We start from the raw sequence: 16955 nt of genomic DNA on the forward strand, positions 1-16955 counted from the left end.
TCCATCTGGCAGAAGTGCTTGGATTTCCAGTGAACTTCCATCTGGCCCTGGAACACTGTTTTTAAATATGGAGAAGGGAACTTGGGGATCACAGCTCAGGGAGAGGCCATTCCTTTAATTTTGTAGTTTTCCTACATAGAATATAATACTTACACACACAAAAAACCCTGCTTTATTTTTTAGAAAAGTTTGTTTTGCTGTGATGTAGCTGTTCTTAAAAAAAAAAAAAAAGGGGGGGGGGTGCCTGGGTGGCTCAGTCGGTTGAGTGTCCGACTTCAGCTCAGGTCATGATCTCGCGGTCTGTGAGTTCGAGCCTCGTGTCTGGCTCTGTGCTGACAGCTCGGAGCCTGGAGCCTGCTTTGGTTTGTGTGTGTGTGTGTGTGTGTGTGTGTGTGTGTGTGTGTCTGCCCCTCCCCCGCTCATGCTGTCTCTTTCTGTCAAAAATAAATAAACATTAAAAAATTTTTTAAAAAAAAAGGAAGTTCAGAGTTTTCCCATATACCCATTAATCTGACACCTGCACAGCCTCCCATCAACATCCACCAGAGTGGTACACTAGTTGTGACTGATGAACCTAAACAGACCCATCATCATCACCTGAGTTCACATTAAGGTTCATTCTTGGCGTTGTATATTGTATGGGTTTGGACAAATATATAATCACCGCTATGGTATCATACGCAGTATTCCCACTGCCCTAAAAATCCCGTGTTCCATCTATTATCATTCTCTCCCCCAAAAACCCTTGCAACCACTGATCTTTTAAACTCTGTGGTTTTGCCTTTTCCACAATGTTATATAGTTGGAATCAAATAGAATGTAGGCTTTTCGAGTTGGCTTCTTTCACTTAGTAATATGTGTAAGGTTCTTAATACAGTTTTTTTTAAAGCTATAATATCTAACTCAGTATTTTCTCAATGTATGTTTCATGGAAGGTCACTGAGCCTTTCGGTGAAAAGTGATCCATGGTCATTAGGTTGGAAAGCCTGAGTACCCTTCCTGTGGTGGGAGAGTCAAGTTCACATTGGCATTATTAGCACTGTTTAACCCCCTGTATGCCTGAAGGACTTCTCCAGTAAGAGCTATCCATTCCTTGACACAAGATGTGGTCCATAAAACCCTTTTGAAACCCAGCCCATTATCGTACTCCCTCTTCTGTTTGATTCCTCCCCAGAGACAGTGGCTTGTTATATTATCTTTAACTCTTCGGTGGAAATAGTACCAGAAAGTACTTCATAAAGCAACATTTTAGCAGTACCACATGTTCTATGCCAAATTTAACTGTCCACCTGTTGCCATGGTAACAATACAAACAACCAAACACTGGATCACACAAACCAGCAGGCAGAACTGAAGTTTCTTTTAATAAATTCATGGTTACCTTGGAAAAACAGGGCACACTGATGGTATGTTAATTTAATGTCTTGGAGGAATTGTGAAATGATTAAATACAGAGTCAATGGCTAAAAGGGTATGGGCAATTTGTAGCTGGGGAGTAGATTGATGTGTGTGTCTATCTGTATTGCGTGATCATGGGTCATTTGAGTACATGTCAAACAAGCAAATGGTGGAAACTGGTAAGTATTTCTCAATTATGTGTAAGTATGACACAGTATTGATATTTCTGTTCAAGTTTGGTAACTGGCTTATTCCCCACTCTCTTATCTGAAGTTCGGACTCCTGTGTCATGGATTGGCAGTTGCCCCAGTGGATAATGTCTGTTGTGTTACATCCCTAAGTACATCTTTTTCCTTCTGTCGGCAATATCCATCTCTACCTTGAATGAAAAACTCTTTTCCCTCTGATCCCTCGAGACCTAACCTAAATATCTCCTTATGGTGAGGCTTTGCTTGACTCCTAACCATCCCCTTCCCATAACTTCATCTGAGTTTCTAGTTGAACTCTCATTGTTACACAAATCCTAGTCCTATGAGGCTGTCCTATGAAGGTAATTACAATGTCCTGTCTTCCTACCCCAGAAATCAGCCTGATGTCTGGCATATAGTAGGCACTCATAAACATTTGTTGAATGAATGAATGAATGAATGAAGTATGTAAGGCCTTAAATATTAGCAGTTAATACTGGGAATGTGAACAAACGTAAATCTTGATGATTTTGTGGGCTCAATAAGCATCAGTTTGATGGACTAAGGCCTTCTAGTAAACACAATAAACATAATTTGGACTTTTAGGTTTTGAAGTAAATGAACAAAACTGGCACATGCTACTAATTTGCTTCCTACTAACAAAACCTGGTTATTCCATAGTTTTTCCTATGGCTAGGCATATACGATTTTTGCCTGATTAATTCCATATACCCTCAGAAGTTTAGAATTTGTTTCTTGATTTATAAAAAGGATTTTTAAATTTATTTTTGAGACAGCGAGAGACAGAAACAGAGCGAGAGACAGAAACAGAGCGAGAGACAGAAACAGAGCGAGAGACAGAAACAGAGCGAGAGACAGAGCGAGCGAGAGACAGAGCGAGCGAGAGACACAGAGAGAGAGGATATGAATGAATGAGCAGGGGAGTGGAAGAGAGGGAAGGAGACACAGAATCTGAAGCAGGCTCCAGGCTGCGAGCTGTCCGCACAGAGCCCGATGTGGGGCTTGAACTCACGAACTGTGAGACATGACCTGAGCTGAAGTCACACGCTTAGCCAACCGAGTCCCCCAGGCATCCCTAAAAAGGATTTTAAAGTAAAGAATAACTGTGAGGTTTAGGGTAACCATGTAAACTTTTGCTTTTCCCCTTTTTGCCATAAACTATGTAAATTTAAAATATTTCTGTTTATTACAGGTTATTTATTTTAAAGTGTTTATTGAGAGAGAGTGCGTGTGCGTGTGTGTGTGTGTGTGTGTGTGTGTGTGTGGACATGGGGAGGGGCAGAGGGAGAGCAGTGCAGAGCCTGATGCAGGGCTCGAAGTCACAAACTGCGAGATCATGACCTGAGCTAAAACCAAGAGTCAGATGCTTAACTGATTAAGCCACCCAGGCACCTCTATTATAGGTTACTTAAAATGGGTAGAGCAGCAGAAGAAACTAAAGGTTTGAGACGATAGTGATCTTGTTTTATTGATTCAAGGAGACAAGGATGAAAATGTTCAAGTTTTTTTTTTTTTACACCTTTATGTTTTTCCTCTTTGCCTATAATAACATATAAGTGTCATCAGGGCAAGGCTGCTGTCTCATTTGGTCCCTGCTATATTCTCAGTGCCTAGCAAATGATTGGTACATAATATGCACAGAACAAATACTTGCAAGATATATTCAGAGTAGAAGAGAAAGAGAGCCTGAATCAGACTAGTCGTCTTGGGGAGAGGGAGAAAGGTATGGGAAAGATCAATGAAGATACAGAATTGACTGCCCCAGAAAGTAATGAGATGATAGCCTATTAGGAAAGGAAGGAAGGAAGGAGTTAAAGTAGCAGCAGAAGATGGAGCCTGATGAATTGAAGTGGTGAACAAAGAGGAGTGGAGTTTGGAGGGGAAATTGCTGATCTGATTTTAGGCATGTAGAGTTTGAAATCTTAGGGAAAGATAATCAGTAGTCAGTTAAAAATGCGAATCTAGGGCTTAGAATAAAAATCAGGGCGAGATAGATACATGATAATCAAAGCTACAAATGTGATAGATTGTCAAGATAAAGTGAAAAGAAGGAAAAGAGAAGGAGCCCCAAACTAGATCTTGGGGGAAACAGACTTGGGGAGGCATGGGGGCACCAACAATTAGATGAGGAGGGAGGTGGGCTTACAAGTAAGAGTGTATATGTCAAGGAAGTAAGGATGGACAAGAGTTTTATTTTAGGAAGAGCACTCGCTTAATGGTGCTATAGGCTACAGAGAGACTTATGTTTGGGACTGGAAAAAGGTGATAGAATTTGCCATTGAGCTTATTTGCTTAATATGAAGTAGCAGAGTTTACAGAATAGTGAGTGAGGGGCCAAAGCAATTTCTTGAGCAATGTTCAATCTTACCTAACATACCTCATATTTTTAAGCCTAGAGTAGATATTCAATAAATACTTGAGAGCAGAATCAGAATTCACATCCTTCTCAGAAGTAGTTGCTTTTGTTTGAGAGGTACCTGGGAAGTTGCTAAGATCGTAGAGCTCCTTCAGTGAAGTAGACTCTAATACTCAGCTCACCTCAACTTACGGGCATCTACAATCATTCACCATATAGTTCATATCTAGTGTTCTAGACATCTAGTGATGTCTCTTTGTATTTCAAGGTTTACGACACCAAAAGTAGATTTCTGGTCAGCTAGATAATTATCTCATATGACTCTGTATTGCCTTAGTAAATGTCTAAATCTTAAAATAACTCCCCCCCCCCCCCCACCGAGAGAGAGAGGGTGCACGTGACTGAGCAAGGGGCAGAGAGAGAATCCCACAAGGCTTAGAGAGGGAGAGAGAGTGCAGAGTCCGAGGTGGGGTTTAAACTAACCTGAAGCGGGCCTTGAGCTCACCCAATGTGGGGCTCTGAGCTTGGTGAGATCATGACCTGAGCCTAAGTTGGGTGCTTAACCAACTGAGCCACCCAGGTGCCCCAATCTTAAAATAATCTTAAAAATACTGTGACATAACTGGAAATTCTTTATTTCCTTTGCAAATTATTTCTGGGAGTTTGGAAATAACTGCAGGGGTGGGAGGTGGGTGTGGGAATAAGGCAAAGGGGTGCAGAGAAGAATCTCAGATGGGCTACGTAGCTTGCAGTTAGAGGATCTTACCACTAGATGGTGACCTTGTATCGGCCTGGTGAACTGCCCATTAAGAAAGGGTGGCAAAAAGTCAACTAAAAGTGGTTGAAAACCCACCACAATGCAATAGAGAAGCTTTTGTGATGTTGTGAAATGCAGTGGTTGATGAGATTTGAATAAAGATTGAGGAATACCAGTGTCCTCCCAACTCTTTGCACAGATTGTGATGAATTAAGAATTCTTGAGCATCTGGCAAACAACTGCCAGTGTGGAGGAATGGGGAAAAGTTTTAAGTTTTAGAAAGTACAAAACCTAAATTCTAGTTCAGCTGTTGAAACTTGATGTGGAATATTTGTAAGTCACTTTTAGGGGCCTCAGTTGCTTCATCTATAAAATGGGAGATGATAATACCTAAGTTGTTAGAGGCTGAGCCAGTTTTTCCCAAGATCTTTTTCTGCTTTATCAGTGAAGAGAAAAGGAGGTTGTGGTTTAGTGTCTCTTTTGAAAGGAGAAGAAAGAACAGGCTAAAGAATTGTGGTCACTGTCTACTTTTTTTTTTTTTAATTTTTGATGTTTTGGTCAGGTGGATGGAGTCCTAGTAGATGTTTTCCTCATTGTGAAAACCAAGGGTATGACTTTTTACCACAGGCTGGGATAGAAAAGGGGATAGAGATAAAGGCTGAGAGGGAAAAAGTTCTATAATGGTTTTGTGGTGTGTGTTTGTGTTTGTGTGTGAGGCCACGTAGGTCTAGAACCATAGACAGGAGGATAAATGGGAAATGCTCATAATTTCTGGCTATTATTATTGATTGGTCAGGACATCCTTTGCTGTCTTGAATCCTCATAACCTGTGGTGATGGACTTGGGTCCCTGTTTTACAATGGAGGGACTTGGGAAGTCTTAGGATGTTCAATATGTTGAAGATGTATTTTCACTCTCATCTTTAATACGAGAGGATTTTTATTGAATGCTTACTTAAAGGGCCTTGTATGAGGAACATTTTGGCCATTTATCCAGAAGTGATTTGGCTTTTAAGTTGATGCTGTTTCATTAGGAGAAAATCCAGTCTCTAGCAGGGCAAATTACCAGAAGACTTAAGTCCTGGCTGCTTTTCTCTTTTCCATAGGATTCCATGCAAATGTTAAATTCCTTTTATCAGAGAAAAGGAGCTTGATTCTGTCCTTTGTCATCCCAAATTTCCATAATGTCTTGTTAAATCTCAGGGTAATTAGTGTTTACCCAGAAGCCATGGAAGAACCTGGACTGTAGCCTTTTTGATATAAGAATTTATGAAAGACTCTTTATCTTAGCCATTGTCTGTATCTTTTTACTGGGACAGGATGAATGAAATTAGAGTAAGATTGGATATCAGGGAAGGAAAGGAACCTATAGAGAGCTATGGAAGTTTGAAAAGGTAGTTTAAAAGAAAAGCTGAGTTAGATGAAGGCAGGGACTATATCCTAAGGCATATGCTTCTGTGACTGACTCTTCTTAGGAGCTACTTACTGCCTTTGAGCAGTTGTTGATCTCTAGTGCCCCTGGTGAGCTTTGATTAAATTAAATTGATTCTGAAATTCTCTTTTTGGTTTGAAGATGTCAAGAGAGCTGTGTAGCCTGAGCTACGAGCTGGCATGTAATCTGGCTCTGCACTCAGTCATCACTACTCTTGTCTTACAGTGTTTTTAAAAACCTTTCTCTTGACAAAGTTGTTATTATATGGCCTTGATATACCTGGAGTCCCATATGGCTCAGTCTGCATGGTGTTGGCTTTCTTTTTTGAACCCAACAATGGAGATGTCAGAGGAAAAAGAGAGAGGTGGATCTCAACCATTTTCATTAACTGACAGAAAAACTGGGAACCCCAGGGAGATGAATGTGTTTGGCTGCCAGCATGGGAGAAATGACAGACTAAGGGGGAAGGCCAGGGACATCCAAAAGATTGGCTGGAAGAGTGATTTCTCATGTGTCCTTATTCTTCCCCATGTTACTCTAGTGATGCATTGCCCGCCTTTGTGGGCAGAAAAGCAGCAATACTGGGCGGAAGTGGCAGGGTAGTGTGAGGGCAGCTCCAGGGCCAAAGTGAAAAGCCAGCAGCCACAACACCTAGACCACTGAGCATTTCCTTACTCTGTCTTCCTCTATCCAGTGGACTAGGCAATTACACCGAAGAGGTCTGTGTGTATGAGAACATGCCTGGCTATGAAGTGATGAGATGTTCCCTGGAGACCAGGGGAACGCCTGGTGGAGGTGGGGATCTGGGAATGGTTGAATTCAGAGGGTAACCTTTGAGACTTTCTACCTTGAAGACGATCCTCCTTTCATTCACCTGGAGAATAAGCAAAGTCTGTTTTTATAGCTCTCCCAGGTAGATAGTCTTTGCAAAGCAGCTGGTAGTCTTAAGGGAATAAAGGATGCACTTAAAAGGAAATGTGGCCAGACATGTGAGGTGTAAAAGTTCTATGAAAGAAATTTAACAAGAGGAGTTAAACCAGAGGAAGCAGCTTATATAAAAAATAAGCATAGTAATTATCCTTAGAGATGAAGGAGAATATTGAAAAAAATAAAGCAGGGAGAAGCAAATATGAATAGGAACCAACTGGAAATACCGAGTATCCAAATATAATTGGTGAAATAAAGCACTCAATGGATTGGCTGCATAAAATGAATGGGTACAGCCAAAGAACCTATTAGTAGATAAATACTGGAATAAGGAATTTCCCCAGAAGGCATCAGAAAATGAACAGATGCCAAGTTGAGAGATCAGGAGGATTGAGGTATAAGTTCCCCTCAAAATCACAGAAGGGAAAAAAAGACCCTGAATGGGAGGGACACAGAGTACTAAACAGAAGGTGACCTCACACAGAGATGTTCCACAGTAACCATGAAGGATATGAAAAAGAAACTGTAAAAGCTTCCAAAGTTAGAAAGGCATAGCACCCAAAAGGACTTTGGGTATATATTTATAGTTACCAGTGAATTTTACATATATATACATATATTTTTACACTGTTTCTTAGTATCTTTTTATTTCCAGTTGAATAGTACCCTTTAGCATGTCTTAAAAGGCAGATCTAGTGGTGATGAACTCCTACATGGATGGAATTGTATGTTCCCTTGTCAGTTTCCTGAGCCAGTCCCTGTAGGGAAAGGAAGACCTTTTACTCATTTTTGTAATCCTGCTGCCTATCACAGTGCCTTCTCCCTAACAGGTGCTTAATCAACTTAGGTTGAATGGAAAAGCCATGTTTGAACTGCCTTTTTAATAGATGGAGTAGGCATATCAGGCAGGCAACTGTCAGGATGGCCTTTTAGGCAGGGAGCATTGCATGTACAAAGACATGACAACCTGAAAGATGAGGCATACTGCAGGAGGAAAGGTTTGAAAAAGGCAGTAGAATAGTGAAGAAGTCAGGGAGCAGGTTTCTGAAGGGCAGAACTTTGGAGGGACAGGGGTAGTTTGGGAAATAAGAATTATGGCTGTATGTTGACAAAGTAGATGAAGGTGTAAAGCACTGGGAATAAGTAAGTGAAAGCATTGTGAAGTTGAGGTCTAGGCTGGGGGATCCATGAGGATGCTGAAGTCTCCAGGAAGGTTCAGGATTGAGGAAGGAAATGGAGACAGGTGCCAAGGTTTTTGATAAGCATGGTGGAATTCACTGAAGGGCAGAGAACAGAGTGTCCCAAGCAAAGATGATAATGCTGGCCTGCCATTTTGCATAGGACTAGGATGATTTTTTAGGTCTTTTTAATCCAACAGCCCCTGCAAAACTATTGCCAAAGGTGTGGTCAGAAAGATGCTGAGGAATGTTGGTGGACTCTCTTCTTAGTCACTGCCACCTGCTTGTGACCTTCTAACTAGATTCGGCTTTACTTGGGGACTATCACAGTGGGGAGATGGCATGTTGGAGGGAGCTGCTATATTTACTTTGTCTTAGTGTCCACATCAGGGCTCCTCTGCCTCTGGCTCCCTTAATGTGTTCTCACAGATTGGAGTCATGTTCTCACAGAGCACAGAGCGACTGTGGGCAAGGGAAATAGTAGGGACCCTGAAAAGCTTTCTCCCCTTGTTCCCTGCTATACCCCATTCCTTAAGGCTATGTGGATACTTGTGATTGCAGTTTGTATATTATTTGGTCTAAAAACAAAAAGCACTTCATCTAGAAAAACTTGAAAACCTGGAGTAGTTCTCTCAGTAGTGGGGATGGGATGGCACCCTTTATCTCCACTTTTTTGTGCATACTATTATGAACATCTGCAGGACTTAGGTAAGTGTGCAAATAGAGGTATTGACCTGCAGCTCCTCTCTTCTCTTCCTTTTTTTTTTAAGCTTATTTATTTATTTTGAGAGAGATGGCGTGAATGGGGGGAGGGACAGAGAGAGAGGGAGACAGAGAATCCAAATCAGGCTCCACATTGTCAGTGCAGAGCCCAATGAGGGGCTTGAACTCATGAAACTGTGAGATCATGACCCGAGCTGAAACCAAGAGTCAGACACTTAACTGAGTGAGCCACTCAGGTGCCTCTCCTCACTTCTCTTTCATCCTGATTCCATCCAGCATGCATGGTGTGCTTCAGCCTGCACTCTAAGGTCTGTTAACGTCCCACAAACAGCAATCTTTAGGCCTTGTGGTATACACACTGGGGGTGTGGTTTTCCATGGGGAGGACAAGGCAAACACTGAGTATTTGGGGCAGGAGTATTTGGGGCAGACTGGGTGGTCATGTCTCCTTGGCGTTGTGGACTCAGACTCCTTAGCAGGGCTGGGGCATGGCTACAAGAGGGCCAGAGTGGGGGCTCTCCAGTGTGATGTCCAGTGGGGGCAGGGACATAGCTGCCCATATCTCAGGGCACTTTTGCTCTCACATCGCTTCATTTGTGAAATGACTTATTATGGCAGAGAAAGGGGCACAGACCATGTAATGGTCTTACTCACTTCAAAAAAAAGCTGACTTTTTTTAAGGATGAACAAAAATACACATAAAGTTTATTTCTTTCTTTCTTAAGGAAATAGCTTAGAGTTTTGAAACTTATTAACCACTTTGGCTCATGGCCAAGTATGGCCCATGAGTTAGGGGTGTACTGGTTTAGAGTATACTTCATGGACCTTATCTTCCCCTGGCTTTTGCTGAGCTCAGGATTTTGCTTAGGGTCAGTAGGAAAAATGAGGTTTCAGGGAATTAGTAAAAATCCTGCTCACTTGAAAACTGGGCTTTGCTTTGTGACTCCATTTTTCTTGTTCATTTGATTAAATTTATACCATCTAGGCTTCACCGTGACCAGTTAGCACCAGCCGTATGGAAATGTAGTGGCTGCTCAGTAGTGTTTGCAATGTCTCTACTTTTATGTAACTTCAGGAAGGGTATAGCAGGAGACTCAAATTGTAGTTTCACTCTGCTTTCTGTTAGCTGCGTGACCCCACATAGGCCACTTAGCCTCTGAATGGCAATTTTTTCCTCTCTAACAAGAGAACCCTTCCTACCTCACAAGAATATTTTGAGAATCTAATGAGCCAATGCAAGTCAAAGTTTTCTAGAATGTGTAAAGCCCATTGGAATTTAAGAGATTATTATCACTGTGGTGTGAACCATTTATCATATCCCTTACAAAGTGACAGCTCCACAGGAGAGCAGCTTTGCTATAGGGGGGAGTAGAGAGATGATGGTGGAACAGGTAAAGTAGGGCTGGGGGAATCAGGACGATGAGGTGGGGCACGTTGTTAAAGGAAATGAAAAGTGACTGGAATTCAAGATCTTCTAGCGTTCAGGACTATGATAGGCAATGTTTACACATTGGCTTAGTACCACAAACTTTTATTTTTTTAAATGTTTATTTATTTTGAGAGAGAGAGTATGTAAGAACATGCAGGAAGAGGGGCATGGTGGGGGGAGAGAGAGGTAGAGGTAGAGAGAGGTAGAGAGAGAATACCAAGCAGGTTCCACAATCAGCACAGAGCCTGATGCGGGGCTTGATCCCATGACCCTGGGATCAGGACCTGAGTCTAAATCAAGAGTCGGATGCTCAACTGACTGAGCTGCCAACGTGTCCCGATATGACAACCTTTTATATACTTTTTTCTGTTTGTCTACCTGGACCTTTTTAGAAGTAAAGGAAACCAAATAATCTGGCTCCCTATGCTTCATGTCTTTGTCCCACTCGATTTTCTCTGCTCCAGGCACACTGATCTTATTTTTCTGGAACACAACAAGCTTATCCCCGGCCTTTTGTACTGAACTTGCTGTTCTCTCTGGAACATCCTTCCCTTAATGTCCTCATGTACCATATTCTACTACTTTCCTGTCTTCAGTCAAAAGTCACCCCTTGAGGGAGGCCTTTAAATTATCTTGTGACATTTCATATGCTACCCTTCTTCCCTGATTTGTGTTCTGTCATTAGCACTTGTGAGTGTCTAGCATTCAATATGTTATTGAGCTTGTATGTCTTCTCTTACCTCTACAGAATGTAAACTTAACAAGGGCAGAATTTGTCTGATTACTTACCACTATGTTTTTACATTTTATTTGTTTTTTGTTTATTTAGGGAATAGTGGAGGGAGGGGCAGAGAGAAAGAGACAGAGGATCCAAAGCAGGCTCTATCCTGACAGCAGAGAGCCTGATACAGGGCTCGAACTCACCAACCATGAGATCAAGACCTGAGCTAAAGTTGGATTCTTAACCGACTGAGCCATCCAGGTGCCTCTTATTTTATTTTAGAGTTTATTTATTTGTGTGTGTGTGTGTGTGTGTGTGTGTGTGTGTGTGTGTGTGTGTGTGTGTGAGAGAGAGAGTGAGCGAGCATGCGGGCATGAGCAGAAGAGGGGAAGAAAGTGCAAAAGAGAGAATCCCAAGCAGGCCCCACACTAGTAGCACAGAACTGGACATGGGGCTCATATTCACAGATCATGAGCTGAGCTGAAACCAAGAGTTAGATGCTTAAATGACTAAGCCACTGAGGTCCCTCCCCATTGTGTTTTTAGTGACTGGAATGGTATTTGACTTACAGTAGGTGCTTAATAAATATTTACTTATTGAATGAGTGGATGGAAAACAGAACTGTGTGGCTTCTTTAAAGTTGGTTTTTGATTTCTGGAAGTGGCCACCAGTGATCTAATTTATCTCAACACCAAATATTTGCATAACTACAAATGCTAACTAATATGACTTTTGATTAGCTTCTCTCCCACAAGTAACTTGGCTCTTGAATTTTGGTCTAATTCTGTTTACAGATGTAGAAAACTAAGCTGCTGTAAGCCCTCCAGATATTCTAGGAAGGAGGGCTTACCACACCAGCCAATGTTCCATCAGGTCACAGTGAATAGAGGTCTTCCTGGGTCATTACCTGAGGAAGCACTACCTTTGCTGTGGTGTTTGGGAGCCTGGGCTGGGAGCAGCCTATGTTCTACTTGGAATACATGGAGAAGAGAATTTTGTTGGGATACATGGAGAAAGGATTTCTACAGGGATGTGGCCTATAAAGAGTTCCCATCACTTTATAGACAGAGGAGGTATAATTTTATTACTATTTTTCAAGTTTTCTTCTTCCTTTCTTCCTTTCCTCCCCTTCTTCCCCTTCTCTCCTATGTTATGGAACATGTAGGCATTTGGTAGATTATTTATTTACTCACTTATTTATGGATAAGAGCCCTGTGATAAGGCTTTGTGAATGAAAAGGAATGAAACAACTAAAAACCTTGTCTATCCAAACCTCATCTTCATGTAACTCATTAATACCTGGAAGTTGAATGACCCTGGCTAATGATACATGTGGGAAAAATTGCCTGAAAATTCAGTAAAGGCAGAACCAAAATTCTCTCTGTATCTTATGTGGTGAGCATCACTAGAAATAAGATGATTTTTATATTCTTCTCTTTGTAGGTTTGTTTATAAGTAATGTTTCAAGATTCAAGGAATCTTTTGTTAAGTAAAGGAATTGAGAGCACAAAAATAGAGTGCTATTACAGTTTTGGGATTTAGTGTATTTTTGAGGCCTAAGAAAAGAGCTCAGGGGCTGTGGATAATGCTATTAGAACAGAATATTAGGAAGACTTAGGTCTTGAAAAGGACTGAGCTTTCCTTACATTTTCTGATGTCTGAAGTAAAGAGGCTTTGAAGACCTTCAGAAATATTTTCTTATTACTCATCCTTTAAACTAGATCCTAGGGCTCCAGATGATGGTATGTGGGAAGTCTAGAACATAATGGTATGACCAATGGACCTCTCTATTGGGATCTAAGGCTGAGCCCATTGAATGTTTTGAGTTGAATTCTTTGCAACAAGTTGAAAGGGTTTAAAGACAGAGATGGGCAAGTACCAGCCTAAAAAGATACCATCTGAACCTGGTTTCCTTCTGAATTTCTCTTTTCTTTAACTTGTCTTGCCTTTCTCTCTCTCTTCTCATGTCTCCTCTTTTCCTGTCCTTGTACTTCTTTTTTTCTTTTATCCCTTCTCTTTGTTCTTTTCAATTTCCATATCTTGCCTTAAATGAACATTTCTTAGGTAATATCTGACTCCAGTGGTTGCCTTGAGATCTAAGCAGCTTCTAGAGTTTGTCCCAGGAAGGACAGACTAACATAGGGAGGAGAAGCTGGAATATGGGCTATGGGTGGAGGGGGAGAGGAGTGAGGGATGAGAACATAAAATGGGAGATGTGAAGGTGTGGTATGCTTCTTGACCTTGAACCCCATGGTTTCATCCCATAAGGATTTGGGTTAAATCTGGTTGTAGGATGGGATTGCCAACCCAACATTCCCCCCACTGAATCTTCCCCTTCCACCTTCCTAGCTAACAGAGCTGTCTTTCCACTGCAGAAGCTAACTGTAGCAGAGTTCATGTTTGCCATCTCTCTTGCTACCAGGGTAGTAATATGAGATAATAGGTAGGAAGAGATCTTTTCTGAGGGTCTTTTGGGAGACATTTTCTTCCCTTTTGAAAAGAGACACAGGGAAGTAAAGATCTACATTTTGTTTGTGGATTTGGTCATACCTGTATGTGGTGTGTAGAATTGCTACAGCCTTGCTGCCAAGGAGGAATCATGACTGAACACTCCAAGGATGGCAGGACAAAAACATGGAAAGGTCCTGGATCCTTGAGATCATGGAGCTGCCAGTCCAAGTCTGCAGCATCTTATGTAATTGGCTTTGTGGTTTAAGCCATTCTTAGTTGGGATTTCTGTTACTTGAGCTGAAACCATTTTGATGGGAACCAGTTAGTACAGTCTCATGGAAGGGCTTTATGTTGTGCTTTTAGTTGTTTTTTTTTTTCAATGTTAAATATTAAACAAAACATCCTATATATTTGTCTTCCTCCAATGCCCTTGATTATTCAGAAGCTGACAGTTCATTCTTTGTCTTTATGAGCTTTCCTTATAAATTATTGATTCCAACACTTGTGGCCATCACCCTAGAATTGAGATATCAGTTTCAGTAATCTTTTTCTGATTTCCTAATGAATACTATATGATGCTGGACAAAACAAGGCAGAGTGTCACTTCTGATAAGATCTGTAGCATCTTGGTGATGCAAGTACAGAAGAGCCTTTCTCTTGTTTTATTCCTCTCTCCATGTACCCCTTCCAGAAATGAAGTCTGAAGGGTTCTCCATGTTTTGTTAACCACTGAGCCCTGTTGTACAATAGTCTCATGTGTTACTCCCTCCATCCCCCACCAGTATTGTTCCTGTATGTGGCAAGATAAAAAATGTATTAATCTGTATATCTAGTTCATCATATCATTCTGCTGGCTAAAAGCTTCTGGATTTTCTCACTCAGTCTCTTTGTTCTGATCCTTTTGAGGATCATTCTATATTGTCTGACTGCTTCTTAAGCAGTGAAAGAGAATCTGGAGCAAAGTGGAGGTGAGGAAGGTGATATGAGAGACTGGCCAGGATGAGACTGAAGGAGTTCTAGGTAGGTGAAAATCTGAGGAAAGAGTAATGGAAGCAAGGTCCAGGTTGAGTTCAGAGAGTTGGGGAGAAACTTATGCAGGGCAGCCAGTCACCTGGTTTGCATGAGGATGGCCAAATGGATTGTTGACAGCCAGTATTCATTCTGAAAGATCAGTACCTAGGCTGTGTCAATATTTCGAGTATCCCTCTGAAGTCATGGGTACTTGAAAAATCTCTGGGAGATACTGGTCCTCTGTGGTGTTAGAGATTTGAAATAAAAATTTTAAAAAAACAAGTTGGATAATATTTGATTTTTTTTGGGGGGGGGGTGTGGGTTTTTTCTTTTCTGTTGTAATCATTTTGTTTTGTTTTCTGTTACCACTCTGGGACTGAAGCACCACTCTGAGTCACAGCCTAGAGGTGTGACCTGTATAATCTTTGTCTTTTTTTTTTTTTTTTAATGGGAAAAGAGTGATACACTGGACGCCAACTGTTTTTATTCAAATGCAGGAAGTATTTTTCCCTTAAGACTTAAGAGTTTTGGAGTACTAAATTTAGCTCCCTATAAATATGTTTGCTTTTTTAAGGAAAGTCTCATCTCTTACAGGAAGTGTTGTAGTGATAAAGCGATGGAACAAAAGTCTTATGAGCTTCTCTTGGCGTTTATTTATCTTTAAACATATTCTTGCCTCTTAGAACCACTATCTGTTAAACCAATGTGTTATCAACAGCTATGTTGTAAAATAATTAATACTGTATCCTAGTTTTAATTTAGCTGCTACTTGCTTTTGAGTCCAAATTCAGAAAACTATTCCTTTTGGACATAAACAAGGATGAAGTATGGCTGCAGATGGAGCTGGGACACCCAGCAGTGTGACAAATTGGTGTGGGGGCCAGAGAGGAAAATGCTAAATGAAAATGCTTTATTTTCGTGTCAGGTTAGACCAGTGTTCTCCAATAGAAACATAACATAAGCCACAAACATGACCTACATAGGTGACTTTAAGTGTTTTAGTAGCTCCATTTAAAAATGTCAAAAGAAATAGATGAAATTAATTTTACACTTTTCTTAATGTGTTCGAAATAGTAGTGTTCCAGTAGGTAGTCAGTATAAAAAATTACTGAGTTACCATACATCCTTTATTTTTTTCTTTGCAGTAACTATTTGAAATCAAGTCTGTTGTGTGCACTTATAGCATGTCTCCTACCGGTTAGCCATATTTCCAGTGCTCAGTAGCCACATGTGGCTAGTGGCTACTGTACTGAAGAGCCTAGGTCTAGACTACTTATTTTTATGTATTTCATGTTTATTTAGAGAAACTGAGTGGGGGAGGGTCAGAGAGAGAGAGATTGGAAGAGAGAGAAACCTAAGCAGGTTCTGTGCTGTCAGTACAGAGCCTGACCCAGGCCTCCCTCTGACAAACAGTGAGATCATGACCTAAGCTGAAATCAACAGTTGGACGCTGAACTCACTGAGCCAGCCAGACACCCTGGTCTACACTATTTTTAAAGATAACCATTCTATTGTTCACTGGATGCTCACAACAGGTCAAGATGATGCCAGGGCACATAGGGAGAAATGATTGCTTTTTCTTCCAGCCCTATACTAACTTCCTTGTTAATTCATTTGGGACAAAGTTATGAAATGCTTGCCCTAAGGCAAGAGGAGGAAGGATTGGCTTCAACACGGAAAGAGCATACTCTGAGAGGAGACTCAGAGCTTTGTGAGGTGGTTATGGAACAGTGCTTGGTGGAGATTTATGGTTGGAATTTATGGTCCAGGTTTTCTAGACTGGGTCTTTCAGGAAAATAAATATGGGAAATATAGTTACTTATTAGGAACAATATGGTATAATGGAATGAGTTCTAGATCAAGGGTCAGGAGTACTGGGCATTGGTCTAGGGGGAGAAAGGTAAACTAAAATGTATCAAGCCTACTATAACACTAAAGCACTTAACATTTTCTTATTCGCTTCTCACAATAAGCCCAATAGTTAGGAATTCTAACCAATTCCAATTAACATGAATAAGTTGAGCCTGGAGAGATAGTATAGTGTCCTCGCTTATCGAGGATTTATGATAAAGTCTTAGCTCTAATTCCAAAGCCACTAGGTTCTTAACATTATAATCTACATACATGCCATATAGGCTCTATCTTCTACATTTGTAGGCTCTATCTTCTACAAATTAGGCTTTAACTAAAGAAGCAGAACCAGGCATGCATCTCATGCTGGAGCTCAAGTCCACAACAGAGGCAGTGATAAAGGGAAGACCACTAGCATGCTGGAAGCCACCGCATGAGATGGAACCCCACAAGATAAAACTGCCCCATTTCCATCTTGTTGCCTCTCCCTTTGGTCATAAAAGAATTTTGCAGC

The 16955-nt window shown here is 41.1% G+C and overlaps 1 protein-coding gene and 1 long non-coding RNA gene across 4 annotated transcripts in view; one reads left to right on the forward strand and one right to left on the reverse strand.

Moving 5' to 3' along the window:
• Nucleotides 1–1358: 1358 nt before the first annotated feature.
• LOC122237314 overlaps nucleotides 1359–16955 on the forward strand; it is a 60982-nt gene continuing 45385 nt past the window's right edge. Inside the window, exon 1 of the long non-coding RNA XR_006215714.1 lies at nucleotides 1359–1406. This is a non-coding gene — a long non-coding RNA (uncharacterized LOC122237314). The remainder of the gene's footprint in view (nucleotides 1407–16955) is intronic.
• The window catches only part of FSHR (follicle stimulating hormone receptor), a 171960-nt gene continuing 171083 nt past the window's right edge, over nucleotides 16079–16955 (reverse strand). For all 3 annotated transcript variants that reach the window (XM_042981354.1, XM_007084696.2, XM_007084698.2), the window contains one exon: nucleotides 16079–16955. This exon is cut by the window's right edge and continues 1995 nt beyond it. The gene's annotated coding sequence lies outside the window, so the exon portion shown is untranslated.

Source organism: Panthera tigris, chromosome A3 (assembly GCF_018350195.1).
Source record: "Panthera tigris isolate Pti1 chromosome A3, P.tigris_Pti1_mat1.1, whole genome shotgun sequence".
Taxonomy (NCBI): domain Eukaryota; kingdom Metazoa; phylum Chordata; class Mammalia; order Carnivora; family Felidae; genus Panthera; species Panthera tigris.